A 12,567-nucleotide genomic window follows, 5' to 3' on the forward strand; every position below is an offset into this window, starting at 1 on the left:
TCTGGCTGCTCTATGGCGTGAATTCGGGAGAACAGACAGGCAGCTTCTCCACAGGATTTCACCTAGATAGAGTACAGCATCTCAGAGAATGTGGGAAGACCCCTACATAGTGGATTTTTGCGGAAATCACTAATGCTGTGACCCCAAAGGGCAAGAGTAGTTCTCTGGACTCCAGACCCAAGCCCACAGTTCTAGCTCATGCACAGCTCACAAGCGGCTTAGCGGAACTACCTATCTGCACCTCTGCAGAACTCCAGACTGGGCTGGGCTCCCATGCAGGTCACTTGGTTGCTGCCTATCCACAGCACAAGGCCATCGGCCAGCTCCCCCCATATCACCAGACATCCCTCTCACCCCCAGCACTGGAGGCAGACCAACTCCATCTTGGAAAACCTTCCTTGCCATTTTTGGTGGGCGTGGCTATCAGAACAGATCACCATTTGAGCAGGTACCTGATTTCCAGCAGCAGTAAATCGTCACAGTGACCACTCAACACAAAAACAGCTCTCAGTTGGACAGGAGTGCAGTGCAAACGGGGTGCCGCCCACCTGGTGTGAGCCTGGAGGTGAGAGGTCCTGCAGTTGGGACCTGATAAGTAAGAGAGGGGAGGGGACTAAGGTCTGGAGCATAATAGAGAGACCAGGATCTGGGAAATCTCTGGACAAGAGAAGGAGACGATACTGGGGGCTCAAGTCAGACAAGTGGTTGCAAAGTTAGACCTGTGAGGCTCTATTTCCCTGTTAGGACTAGTGGCCAGATGCTCCACACCAGGTCCAGTCTTCACACCCTGGTTACCTACACCATCTTGAGGGCAGAGACACCTACTGGATAAGACAACCCCACCTACTGGATGAAAAGAGAAAGAAATGGATCTCTAAGAGAATTTTTTTCCCTGCTTCTTTGTTTTCTACCCTTCTATCCTCCAGCCCTCTGAATTACATTATTCAGAGTTATCTGAATAATATAATAGAGAGGAATTGCGTTTCTTTTCTTCTCTCTTTTCTTTCTTTCTTTCCTTTTTTCTCTTTCTTCTTCCTTCACCCTCCAAATTTTATGATTTTTACATCCTGTATTTTTCTAAATACATATGTGTTTGTTTTATGTACTCTTCTGTCTTCCCACATCATTGTCTACCTCAAACTACCTCCTATGTATTCTCCTGCTACTAACCCTCTTCACTAGATTTCTCCTTCACATTTCCTAAGATATATTAACTCTATATCCTCACATCTTTTCCCCTCAGCATATCATCCTATGCCTGACCCCCAGTTCATTGTCCACCACCAGAAACTGTAAACCTTTTTTATGAAACTATTGATTATATTTTAAATAATAATTGAATTCAACATTTCTGGACATTGAGACTAAACTCTGAATGTTTTAACAACAACAATTTGTTCATAGGTGGTGTGTTGATATAGGGATCTGTTAACATTGTTCTTCCCCACAAAGGAGAGTTCTTGGAACCCTTCAAGAGCACCACAAATCTATAGGGTAAAAACAATAACACACCATTTTTCCCTTTCTATATTCACAACTCTTTGGAAACATTTTTTTTTTCTCTCAGGTCAGACCAAGTAATTTATATCAGCACACATTATGTTTTCGATATGAAGTATCTCCCAAATTCATGTGTTAAACAATGCAAGAAGTTAGAAATGAAATGATTGGGTTATGAGAGCCTTAGCCTAATCAGTGCACTAATCCACTTAAACAGATTAACTGGGTGGTAACAGTAGATAGGTATATTATGGCTGGAACAGGTAGGTCTCTAGTGGCATGACTTTGGGATAAATATTTTTTGCCTAGTAGTTCAGCTGGAAATAGGACAGAGCAGCCTAATGTATCACTGGCAATCTTGACACTATCAAATACCCATTTTTATTTATTTATAAATAAGATACACATGGTAAAAAGTTTAATGTCAGCTGCCAAGAATTCCCCAGCAAAAGCTCCATAATACTGGGAGAAGCAGAGATGAACAGCAGGGCCAGACCTGTTAAAATATTTCTTTATTTATTCTTTTGATTCATGTAATATTTCTGAACATTCTATATTCCTGTCTTTTAATTTGTGTAGCTCTATTATCAATTGTCCCTGTGCAACTTTGGAAACTTGTAGGCAAATTCTTAGTTCTTCCTCCTCAATCACATCTTCTTTAAGTTTGTGCTTAAGTTCTACAATCTGAGATAAGAGTAGGGAGATTTCTTTTTATTATTGAATCAGTTCATCACTCTTTCATGGCAATTCTTTTGTCATTTGGACATTTGGGAATTTGTTTCATGAAGTTCTATAACACAATCATTGGCAAACTGTCATTTCTTCTACTTGAAAGTAAAAGTTTGTCTTTATAAGTCTTGGATCAAAGGATCATTTTCTCTTTTTCCAGTTCCTTGAGTTTTTCTTGCAGCATGTTCAGCTGTAGTAATAGCATGTAATTTAATTAATTTAATTTAAATTAATTTAAATTAATGTAATTTAAATTAAGTTTAATTAATTTAAAATGCTATCTTCTGTCAAAAAAATCTGGCATCTCACTGACCTATACGTTTTCAGAATTCATCATCTCTCACCACTAGTTAGGTCATCAAAAAATTAACTTAGTAAAGACTTTGAACCTGAAAAATATTATAAATCAAATGGATATAGCAGATATCTATAGAATATTTTATCCAGAAATAGCTAAGTACACTTTCTTCTCAGAAGTACTAGGAAACTTCTCTGAAATAGATTATATTTTAAGCCACAAAGCAACTCTTAGCAATTACAGCAAAGAATTGGAAAAAAAAGTTTAACATGCACAAGTAAATATAATTCCTTGCATATTATTAGATCACAAAAGAATTAAATTAGAAGTAATTATAAAAATACCTTACAGAAAATATATAAACACATGAAGATTGGATAAAACACTTTTGAATGATGAATGGGTGATAAAGAAATCAAGGGAGAAATTTAACAAATCTTAGACTTGAATGAGAAGAATGATACAACATACCAGAACTTCTGGGACACCATGAACATAGGAGCATTAAGAGGATAGTTGATAGCTCTGAGCACATAAGTAAATGTGAATAAATCCAAATAAACAAGCTAATGATGCATCCCAATTTCTTTGAGAAAGAAGAGCAAACCAATTTCAAAACCAGTAGAAGAAAGGAAGTATTTAAAATCAGAACCAAAATCAATAAAATTGACAATCAAAAATGCAAATGATCAATGAAGCAAAAAAGTCTGTTCTTTGCAAAGATAAAGTAGATTGATGCACCCTTAGTCAAACTAACCCAAAGAAAGCAAAACACAAAAGAAAAAAAATAAAAATTAAATTAATATAATATTACATGTTATATTAATAATCTTTTTTTTAAATTATTATTATTAGTTGTTCAAAGCATTACATAGCTCTTGACATATCATATTTCATACATTTAATTCAAGTGGGTTATGAACTCCCATTTTTACCCTGTATACAGATTGCAGAATTATATATATATTAATATATATGTTATATATATTAATATTGCAGAATTATATTATTTAATTGAATAGGAATAAAAAGAATTTTAAAGAATGTATTAAACATTATATAATATTACATATAATATTGAATTATATAACATTAAATTAATATAAAACTAATAATGTTACTGATTAAAAAGTAAAATCACCACAGACATTACAGAAATCCACTGGATTATTAGGAACTATTTTGAAAACTTTTACTGTAATATTGGAAAACCTATAAGAAATGAGTGCATTTCTATTTACATGCAAGCTGTGAGGAGAAAATTTTAAATGGCCGATTGCTAGTAATGAGAAAAAGAATTAATTAAAATCCTGCCAAAGAAAAGCTCAAGAGAAGATGGATTCTCAACTGAATTCTTCCAAGCATATAAAGAAGAATTTATGCCAATGTCTCTCTAATTATTCCATGACATAGAGGGGGATAAATTATGTCCAAACTTATTCAATGAAGCCAGTATCACACACATTTCCAAACCATATAAAGACACATCACAAAAAGAAAACTGCAGACTAATACTCCTCATGAACTTAGATGCTATGATTCCTAATAAAGCATTAGCAAATCAGTTCAACAACATACTATGAAATTCATTATGACCAAGTTGGTGTTAGCCCAAAAATGTGAATATGGTTTAACATGCACAAGTCAATAAATGTAATACATTGCATAAATAAAATTAAGGAAAAAATCACTTGGTCATCTCAATATATACAGAAAAAGTCTTTAACAGAATTCAGGACCCTTTCATGAACTATAGAAACTAGGGATAGAAAGAACATAACTAAACATCATAAAGGCTATATATGAAAAACCCAAAACCAAATTCATAGTACATGGGAGAAAACTGAAGATATTTCCTTTAAAATCTAGAACAAGACAAGGATGTCCACTCTCACTGCTATTCTTTAATATAGTGCTAGAAATTCTAGCGAGAGAAATTTGGCAATAGAATAAAATAGAAGGGATAAAAATAGAAGAAGAATTCATATCATCACTGCAGATGATATGATCCTAGAATTTGTAGATCTAAACAGCACCACAAAGAAAAAAAAAACTGCTAGAGCTAATGAAAAAATTCAGCAAATGATCAGGTTACAAATCAACATACAAAAATCAATAGCTTTCCTATATACCAACAATAAATCTGCTAAAAAGAACCAAGATAAAAATCTTTCACAATAGCTTTAAAAAATAAAAACAGACAAATAAAACCTAGGAACAATTGAAAAATGTAGGCAAAAGATCTCTACAATGAAATTTATATAACATTTAAGAAAGAATTGAAAGCGCATAGAAGATGGAAAGACTTCCCATGATTTGAATAGGCATAATTAATATTGTTAAAATGGCTATACTACCAAAAGCACTCTACAGATTCAATGCAATCCCCATGAAAATACCAACAACATTCATCACAGAAGTAGAAAAAGAAGTCCTAAAATTCATTTGGTAAAATAAAAAACCACTGTAGCCAAAGCAATTTTAAGTCAAATAAGCAATGTTGAAGGCATCACAATCCCTAGCTTCAAATTACACTACAGAGCTATAGTTTGAAAATCTGTGGTACTGGCATAAAAATAGAAAAAATGACCAATTGTACAGAAAAGATACACAGATAAACCCACACATCTAGACTCATGTGGTCCTTGACAAGTTGGTAAAGCATACTTGGGAAAAAAAAATCAATCTTTTTAACAAGCGGTGCTGGGAAAACTAGTGATATCTATAAGAAGAATGAAGCGAGACCCTTATCTCTCAAAATGCACAAAAATAAGTCAAAGTGGATCAAGACCTATGAATAAGACCAGAAACTATGGAACTACTTCTTGTAAATGCAGGGTTAGCACTCCAGCATATAGGCACAGGAAATAACTTTCTCAATAGGACCTCTAATGCTCAAGAAATAATTCCAAGAGTTAGTAAATGGAATGGCATCAAGTTAAAAGATTTCACACACCAAAGGAAATCATTAGGAATGTGAAGAGAGAACCTTACAGAATGAAAAAAATCTTTGCTAGCTAATATTTTACAAAACATTAATACCTAGTATGTATAAAAATCTCAAAGCACTTAACAACAATAAAACAAATAACTCAATTAATAAATAAGCAAATGAGGTAAACATGCACTTTTCAAGAGAATAAATACAATTGACTCACAAGATATTTTTTAAATGTTCAACATTAGCAATTAGAACAATGTAAATCAAAATAACAGTGAGATTGCATCTCAAACCAGTCAGTATGGCAGCCATCAATAATGGAAACAAAACTAAATGCTGTGGAGGTTGTGGAGGGAAAAAAAAGATTTTTACACTCTTGGGGAGATTGTAAATTAATGCAACCACTATGGAAATCAGTATGCAGGTTGCTCAAAAGCTTAGGCATGGAACCACCATGTGACTCAGCCATATCACTCCTCAATATTTATCTAAAATCATAATACTATAGTGATACATTTATACCTATGGTTATACCAGTAAAATTTACAATTTTTTCACAAACTATGAGACTAGACTCAGTGTCCATCAAAAGATGAATAAATAAAGAAAAGTCAGAATATATACCCAATGAAATTTTATTCAGTCATAAAAAAAAATGAGTTTATTTCATTTGCAGGAAAATTGTTGAAACTTGATAAATCAGAATCCGTTCAAGGGTCATATTTTTTTTCACATATTTTTTCCATATGTGGAAGCCAGAGTGGAAAGAGGAAAAGAAATGTTTGTGTATATGTGTGTTTTAAGGACAGGGTGGTTTTTGCATGAAAAGACAAGGGATATCCATAGAATAGAGGAAGGGGTTGAAAGGATGTGAGGGAGGGAAAAGGTACTGGAAAGGGATGTTGCCTGAATTACATTGTTATATATAGTGTGTGTGTGTGTATTTGTGTGTGTACTAACATGTAACAGCAAATTCTGCCATGTGTACATCTATAATGTGACAATATGAAAGAAAAATAAGAGAGAAAATCACAAATCATTCTTCCCTGGCCTATAAAGTTCCTGCTGAGAAGTCTACTGTCAAGTGAACTGAGACACCTCTATTATTATTTGTTTATGTTGTGTTGCATCCTTGAAAAACTTTTCATTTTTTTTTTACCTGTGAGAGTTTGAGGACAAGATGTCTTGGGGTAGAATTCATTGGGTTAAATTTGAACAATGAACTTAGACCTTTCTATCCCTGGATAAGTACATCTCTCTGTAAGTTTGCAAAGTTTTCTGTCATTATATCTTTGAATTAACTCTCTACACCTTTGGCATTTTCAAGTTCTTCTTGAACCACTTACACCAAAATATTTGTTCTTGTAATACTGTCGTAAAGTCCCATGAGCTTTACCTTTATCCTTCTACATTTATTTTTGTATTCTCTCCACCAACTGTGTATTTTCAAAGAGCCTCCTCTGAGATCACTATTTCTTCTATTTTACAGATCCTGCTATTGATGCCTTCTATCACATTTTTAATTTTACTGAGTATATTTTTCAGGTTTTAATCATTTTTGTAGGATTTTAAAAATTTCTTCCATCTCTTTGTTAATTTCTCTATTAGAACATTGATATTTTTTAAAGATTGACAAGATGGCAGAACAGAGGAGGTTATTTTTCTGGCTGCTCCGTGATGTGAAACCCACAAAGCAGAAAGGCAGCTTCTCCACAAGGTGGGTGAACAAAACTAAAATGGGAGAAACTTTACTGGAATTTAATACTGGACACTCAAAGCAGACTATGGACATAGGAGTTTGGATACAATAAAATAAGGAAAAAATCCCCAGCAGCACAGCTATTGCTATGGCTGGACCAGAAGCACCAGGCAGAGGGGTCCCTCCATGAGCATAAAGAAGGGAAAAGGAAATTAAAGGAACCCACATTTTTGGGAGGCCTAAGGTATGTCTGGGTATGGAACATTTAGAGATCAAGGACCATTGCCTTACAAACCTGAAAGGTGCAACTGTAGAATATCCTTGTTTGAGGAAAGAAGCTGCCATCTCTCTAGGCACCATGCATAGGACAATGCAGGGACAATTTTGCAGCCACAGCACAGGGGCCAGCAAGTGAGGGAGCTAATTCCTTGCTTACCTGGGTTGTAGCCCAAAATAAAGGCCCGGTAAACACACACTGAATGACACAGAGTGTGCTTATGTGACCAGGAGACAATCAAACATGAAGAGAGATTTATACAGGGGACAATTGGTCATGGAAACCCACCCAACTCTACCCCTTCCTTTCCAATTTGGCTGCTTAAGAACTGCCTAGAAGAGATGTATCTAGCTGGGAACTAGTAAGGGTGGAATTGGGAGAGATTGTTTGGAGATTGAACCCAGTACCAGGAAATGTGTGTTCTAATGGTGATATAGGGGGCTAAGCATTGGCTCTCCCACCACACAAGTGGAACTCAGGGTAATCCCCATGACACAGTATTCCAGCATGGACCAGCAAGTGCTGGATGTTGGAGGTGAGATGAATTAAAATCTCCAGGCAAATTGGCATTTATCAAAGTACCTGGAGCCCACCTAAGCCTAACCCTTGCCTCCAGGAATTCTGCCTATAGCATTACCTCTCTCACTCCAGCAATACAGAGGGTGGAGCATCGCATTTAGGGTATCTTCACTTAAAAATACTGGGAAGAAAAGAAAAACTTAGGATCTTCTGAACTCCAATGGAAAGAATTCTTCCCCTTTTCATCAAGTTTTTCCCCCTTTTCTCTTTTTATTCCTTTTCTCTGTTTAATTGTGACATTAATGGTACATGGACATTTATACATATTCACATTTTTTTCGCATTTCTAGAATTTTTGAAGCCAAATTACCAAAATATATGACGAAAAAGGAAATATCACAATGGACACTACTGAAATACAGATAATAATTAGAAAAATTTTGAAAATGCATACTGCACTAAAATGGAAAATCTTGAAGATATTGACAAATTTCAAGATACATATGACCTTCCCAAACTGAACGAGGAGGACATACGCACTTTAAACAGAATTTCAAGCAATGAAATAGACACATCATAAAAAGTCTATCAATTAAGAAAAGCCCAGGATCAGATGGATTCTCAGCAGAGTTCTATAAGATCTTCAAAGAAGAATTAACAACAATACTCCTCAAATTATTCCATGAAATAGAAAAGAAGGGAACCCTTCTAAAATCATTCTATAAAGATAGTGTCACTCTGATTCCAAAACCAAAGACATGTCAAGGAAAGAAAATTTGGGGCCAATATCCTATATGAGCATAGATAAAATATTCTCAATAAAATTTTGGCAAATCGCATACAAAAACATATTAGAAAGATAGTGCAGTATGATCAAATGGGGTTATAGTCCCAGACTGGTAGCTTATTTTGAGTAGTAGGTGAGGTGAGGTGACTTCCTAAAAGCTCTTGATTATTTTGATGTAAGAAATCATCTGGGCTATAAAGAGTCAGGTAATAATTTCAATTTTCCTAATCAGGTTGCTTTTCCCTATCATTCTGCATGGGCTCTCTCTTGACCACGGAGTAGGTCCATGGAACAGGGTAGAGGAGAGTGTAACTGTGGAGTCGCTAATTAAGACCTCTGGAGACCAAGCAGGAAGCAGGTCTAATCTTATTGTGCAGTTACCATGCATATATACTCAGGCAGGAGCTAAGCACAATACAGGCAGCCACCATTAGAATTTCTGGCCAACTGTCCCTGCAGCAACCAATCCAGGAGCATTCCGTGGAGCAAGCGCAGGGACTGCAAAAGGGGTCTCATGCCTAAGGCTGTGCCTATGGGATAAGTGGTTTGACGCTCTCACGCGTAGCACTGGAGAGTGGTTTGCCATTCAGACTCCCTTAAAGTATCTCATGTATGCAGTATTCCAAGCACTTGTCCCCACATCATTCCATATATTCTAAGCAGTCTGCTTATTTTCTGTGATGCTATAGTCACTTCCACTATTGCAGCACTTGGTGGTACCCAAGTACAGCTTTGCCTGGGTCTGCTCTTAATATGTTGTCATTGTTTCAGTACTGGAGGACTATCCAAGCATGTACTTGTCCCATATATACTGATGGTGCATTATTCAGAAGGAAAAAAGGGAGCACCTAGAAGGGTAGTCTGTCCCCATAATCCTCTCTCTGGGGCCAGGGTAGGCCCAGGTGCCTTTCTACCACAGTTTCCAGCAGGTGGTCAAACACTGCATAAATCTGCTCTACTTGAGCTAAGTCACTGCGTTGGACAAGCTCCAGGCTCCTATGTCAAAGTCACCATGCTCTGTCAAACTCTGAGCCCATAGCCCACAAAGACCAACAAAACACTGGGTTAGGACCAAGGCCTACTTGGGTAGACCCCTGGTCCATTCCAAGACCACTGCAACTAGGCATGGGTGATGCCACCTGGAATTGGCAGAGGAGTGAAAGGAAAGTAGGAAATTGGTAGGGAGTAATAGCACGTAATTTCCCACCACTGTAGAAGGACCTCCAATCAGTGTTTCCATCTTACTGTGCAGAAAACCACAGGGTCCCTTGTGCTTTCTCATCTTCATCAGGAGCTCTGGAAGTCACATGGAAATGTAGACACATTCTGTTGTTTCTCTTTATTCTGTCTCTTGTGTCCTTTGCTGGGCAGAACCTTTTTAGTTAGACATAATCCCATCTGTCAATTTTTGTTTTTGTTTCCTGCACTTTTGGGGTTCCATCCAGAAAAACCACTGCCTTTCCCAATGTCATGAAGTTTTTCCTTCATGTTTTTCTTCTAATGGTTACTGCCTTATAGTTAGGTCTTTGATATATTTTGAGTTGCTTTTGGGGGGTGGGTTTACTTTACTTTATAGTAATTTAATGTGCCTGAGATTTTTTGTAAAAGTGTGTCATCTTTCATTATAAATACACATAGCATACTTTGGAAAAAGGTAGGTGTGACTAACTTTCCTTACAAGAAAATTTTTACATATTTAAGTATAAAACATAACCTAATTTCTATTGATTGGAGTTTTTTTTTATTAATCCCTTCTAGCCTCCAAGGAAATTTGAAAGACATGTAATCAACATTTGTCTTCCTTGGCCACCATATGATCCAGAAAATATATTCTTAAAAACTAGTTTCTTTGGTTCTAATTTACCCATAATTTTATTCTTAAGTTTTTCCCATCTCAACCCACATTTTGTTGTTCATTTTGGTTTGTTTTTGGAATATTGCCTTTGTTTCATGAAATTCTTTATCATAGTCACTGGCAAGCTTTCATTTCTTCTCTTTGTAAGTAAAAGTTTGCCTTTATGAGATAGGTCTTAGATCAAAGGATCATTTTCTTTTTTTCCAGTTCCTCAACCTGTTCTTGCAGCATGTTCAGCTGCAGCAAACCTTGAGATAAACTAAAGGATTCATTGAACCTAAGAGGGTTAGAACAGCTGGGATTAGTCTCACTCTCTTTGAAAGCAATGGAAACCATGTAAAGTACCTCATATTTCTTGGAGAGCTCATGTTTCAGCTGACTAACTTGATCAAAACCTGTCTCCATTGCTCTTCCAAGTCTTCATTACTGCACAGATAAAACATGGTTCCACATTAAGAGAATTTGTCCAATTCAAGCAGCTAGCTCATGATCACAATCTCTCTCTGCAAAGAGATGTGTACCATGTCGCTTTCATTGTGTTTTGGTCATCTGCTCCCCCCTGTCTGTGTGTAGAATCATGTAAAGGAAAGTATGTCAGTGAAGACTGGAGACAGGCATCAGATGTGTGCTGCTGCTGGTGTGATGACTGTGCCCAGACTTGATTTTCATGCAGAAAGAGAGTCTACTCTTAGCTTATACTGTGGCAGTTATTCTTCTAGCAGATTCACCAGGTCAACTTCAGGGAGATGCTCCTTGGAGCAAGCATCAGTGGTGCTCTCCAAGTGTCTGTGATTGTCACTCATGAGGCTTTCTTCACCTGTTGGTAATGTGAAAAAGGCATTCTGGGACGACTCATGCAGAATCTTTTCTTGCTTTGGTTGAGGACACCTTTTTTATGAATCAGAGTAAAGAAAATCTGTCATGTCATTTAATAAAGATATGGATATAGTTATATAGATAATTTTCTTTTGGACAATTTTCCTCTAATGAATCAAATGACCTCTGCAGCAATGAGTGCTCTCATGTGATTATCATCCCTCAGAGAAACATGACTTGTTTGATCATTTTCTGAGGATCCCTAAACAAAATACCATAGACTGGGTGGCTTAAACCACAGTAATTTATTTTTTCACAGTTCTAAAGACTAGAGCCCAAGATTTAGGATGCTGCCAAGTTTGGCTCCTCCTGAATTCTCTCTCCTTGATTTTCTTGATGGATTTTCACATGGTCTTTCTTTTGTACTATTGAATTTCTAGTGACTTTTTGTGTCCAAATTTCCTCCACACTACCTGTACCATGTATTAATCTCAGGGGTGCTTTACCACTGAGTCACCTCCAGATCTTTACTTCTTTTTTTTTTTTTTTTTTTTGAGACAGGGTCTTGCTAAGTTGCTTAGTGCCTTACTACGTTACTGACATTGGCCTCAAACTTATACTTCTTCTGCCTCAACCTCTCGAGCTGCTGGGAATACAAACGTACCACTGCTCCCATCTTTCATCAAAATAGAATGTATGCATGAATATTGTGTACAGACAAAAAACATGTAACACTTACGCCATACTCTTTCACCATGAATTTCAGTGTCACCTCAAGCCTGGAGGAATGGAGCCAGTGGTCAATGGACTGAGACGTCTGAAATTCTGAGTCCTCAAATAATCTTTTCATCTTCTACAGTTGTTCTGGTTGGGCCTTTTAATTGCGGCAGTGAAAAAGCTCACTAAAACAGATAAAAATAAGTTCATTCATAATTTTATCTCAAGAGAGGCACCACTAATAAGCACACTCACAGGTGCACTTATATTTTTGTTTGCTCCCATTTCATTTAGGGAGGCAAAAATCAAAGTAGAGTCATTAATCTAATGATGCAAGGATACTAAAACACAGTTCAATTGTCTATGGTATTGCTGATTATTCAAAGCATTTTCTCTCTTACTATTACACTAATCTTATATTAAAAGGAG

General features: G+C 36.4%; 1 pseudogene; it reads right to left on the minus strand.

Moving 5' to 3' along the window:
* Nucleotides 1-433: 433 nt before the first annotated feature.
* Nucleotides 434-12,165, minus strand: LOC143386203 (trafficking kinesin-binding protein 2-like; annotated as a pseudogene).
* Between the last annotated feature and the right edge of the window lie 402 nt (nt 12,166-12,567).

Source organism: Callospermophilus lateralis, chromosome 2 (genome assembly GCF_048772815.1).
Source record: "Callospermophilus lateralis isolate mCalLat2 chromosome 2, mCalLat2.hap1, whole genome shotgun sequence".
Lineage (NCBI taxonomy): Eukaryota > Metazoa > Chordata > Mammalia > Rodentia > Sciuridae > Callospermophilus > Callospermophilus lateralis.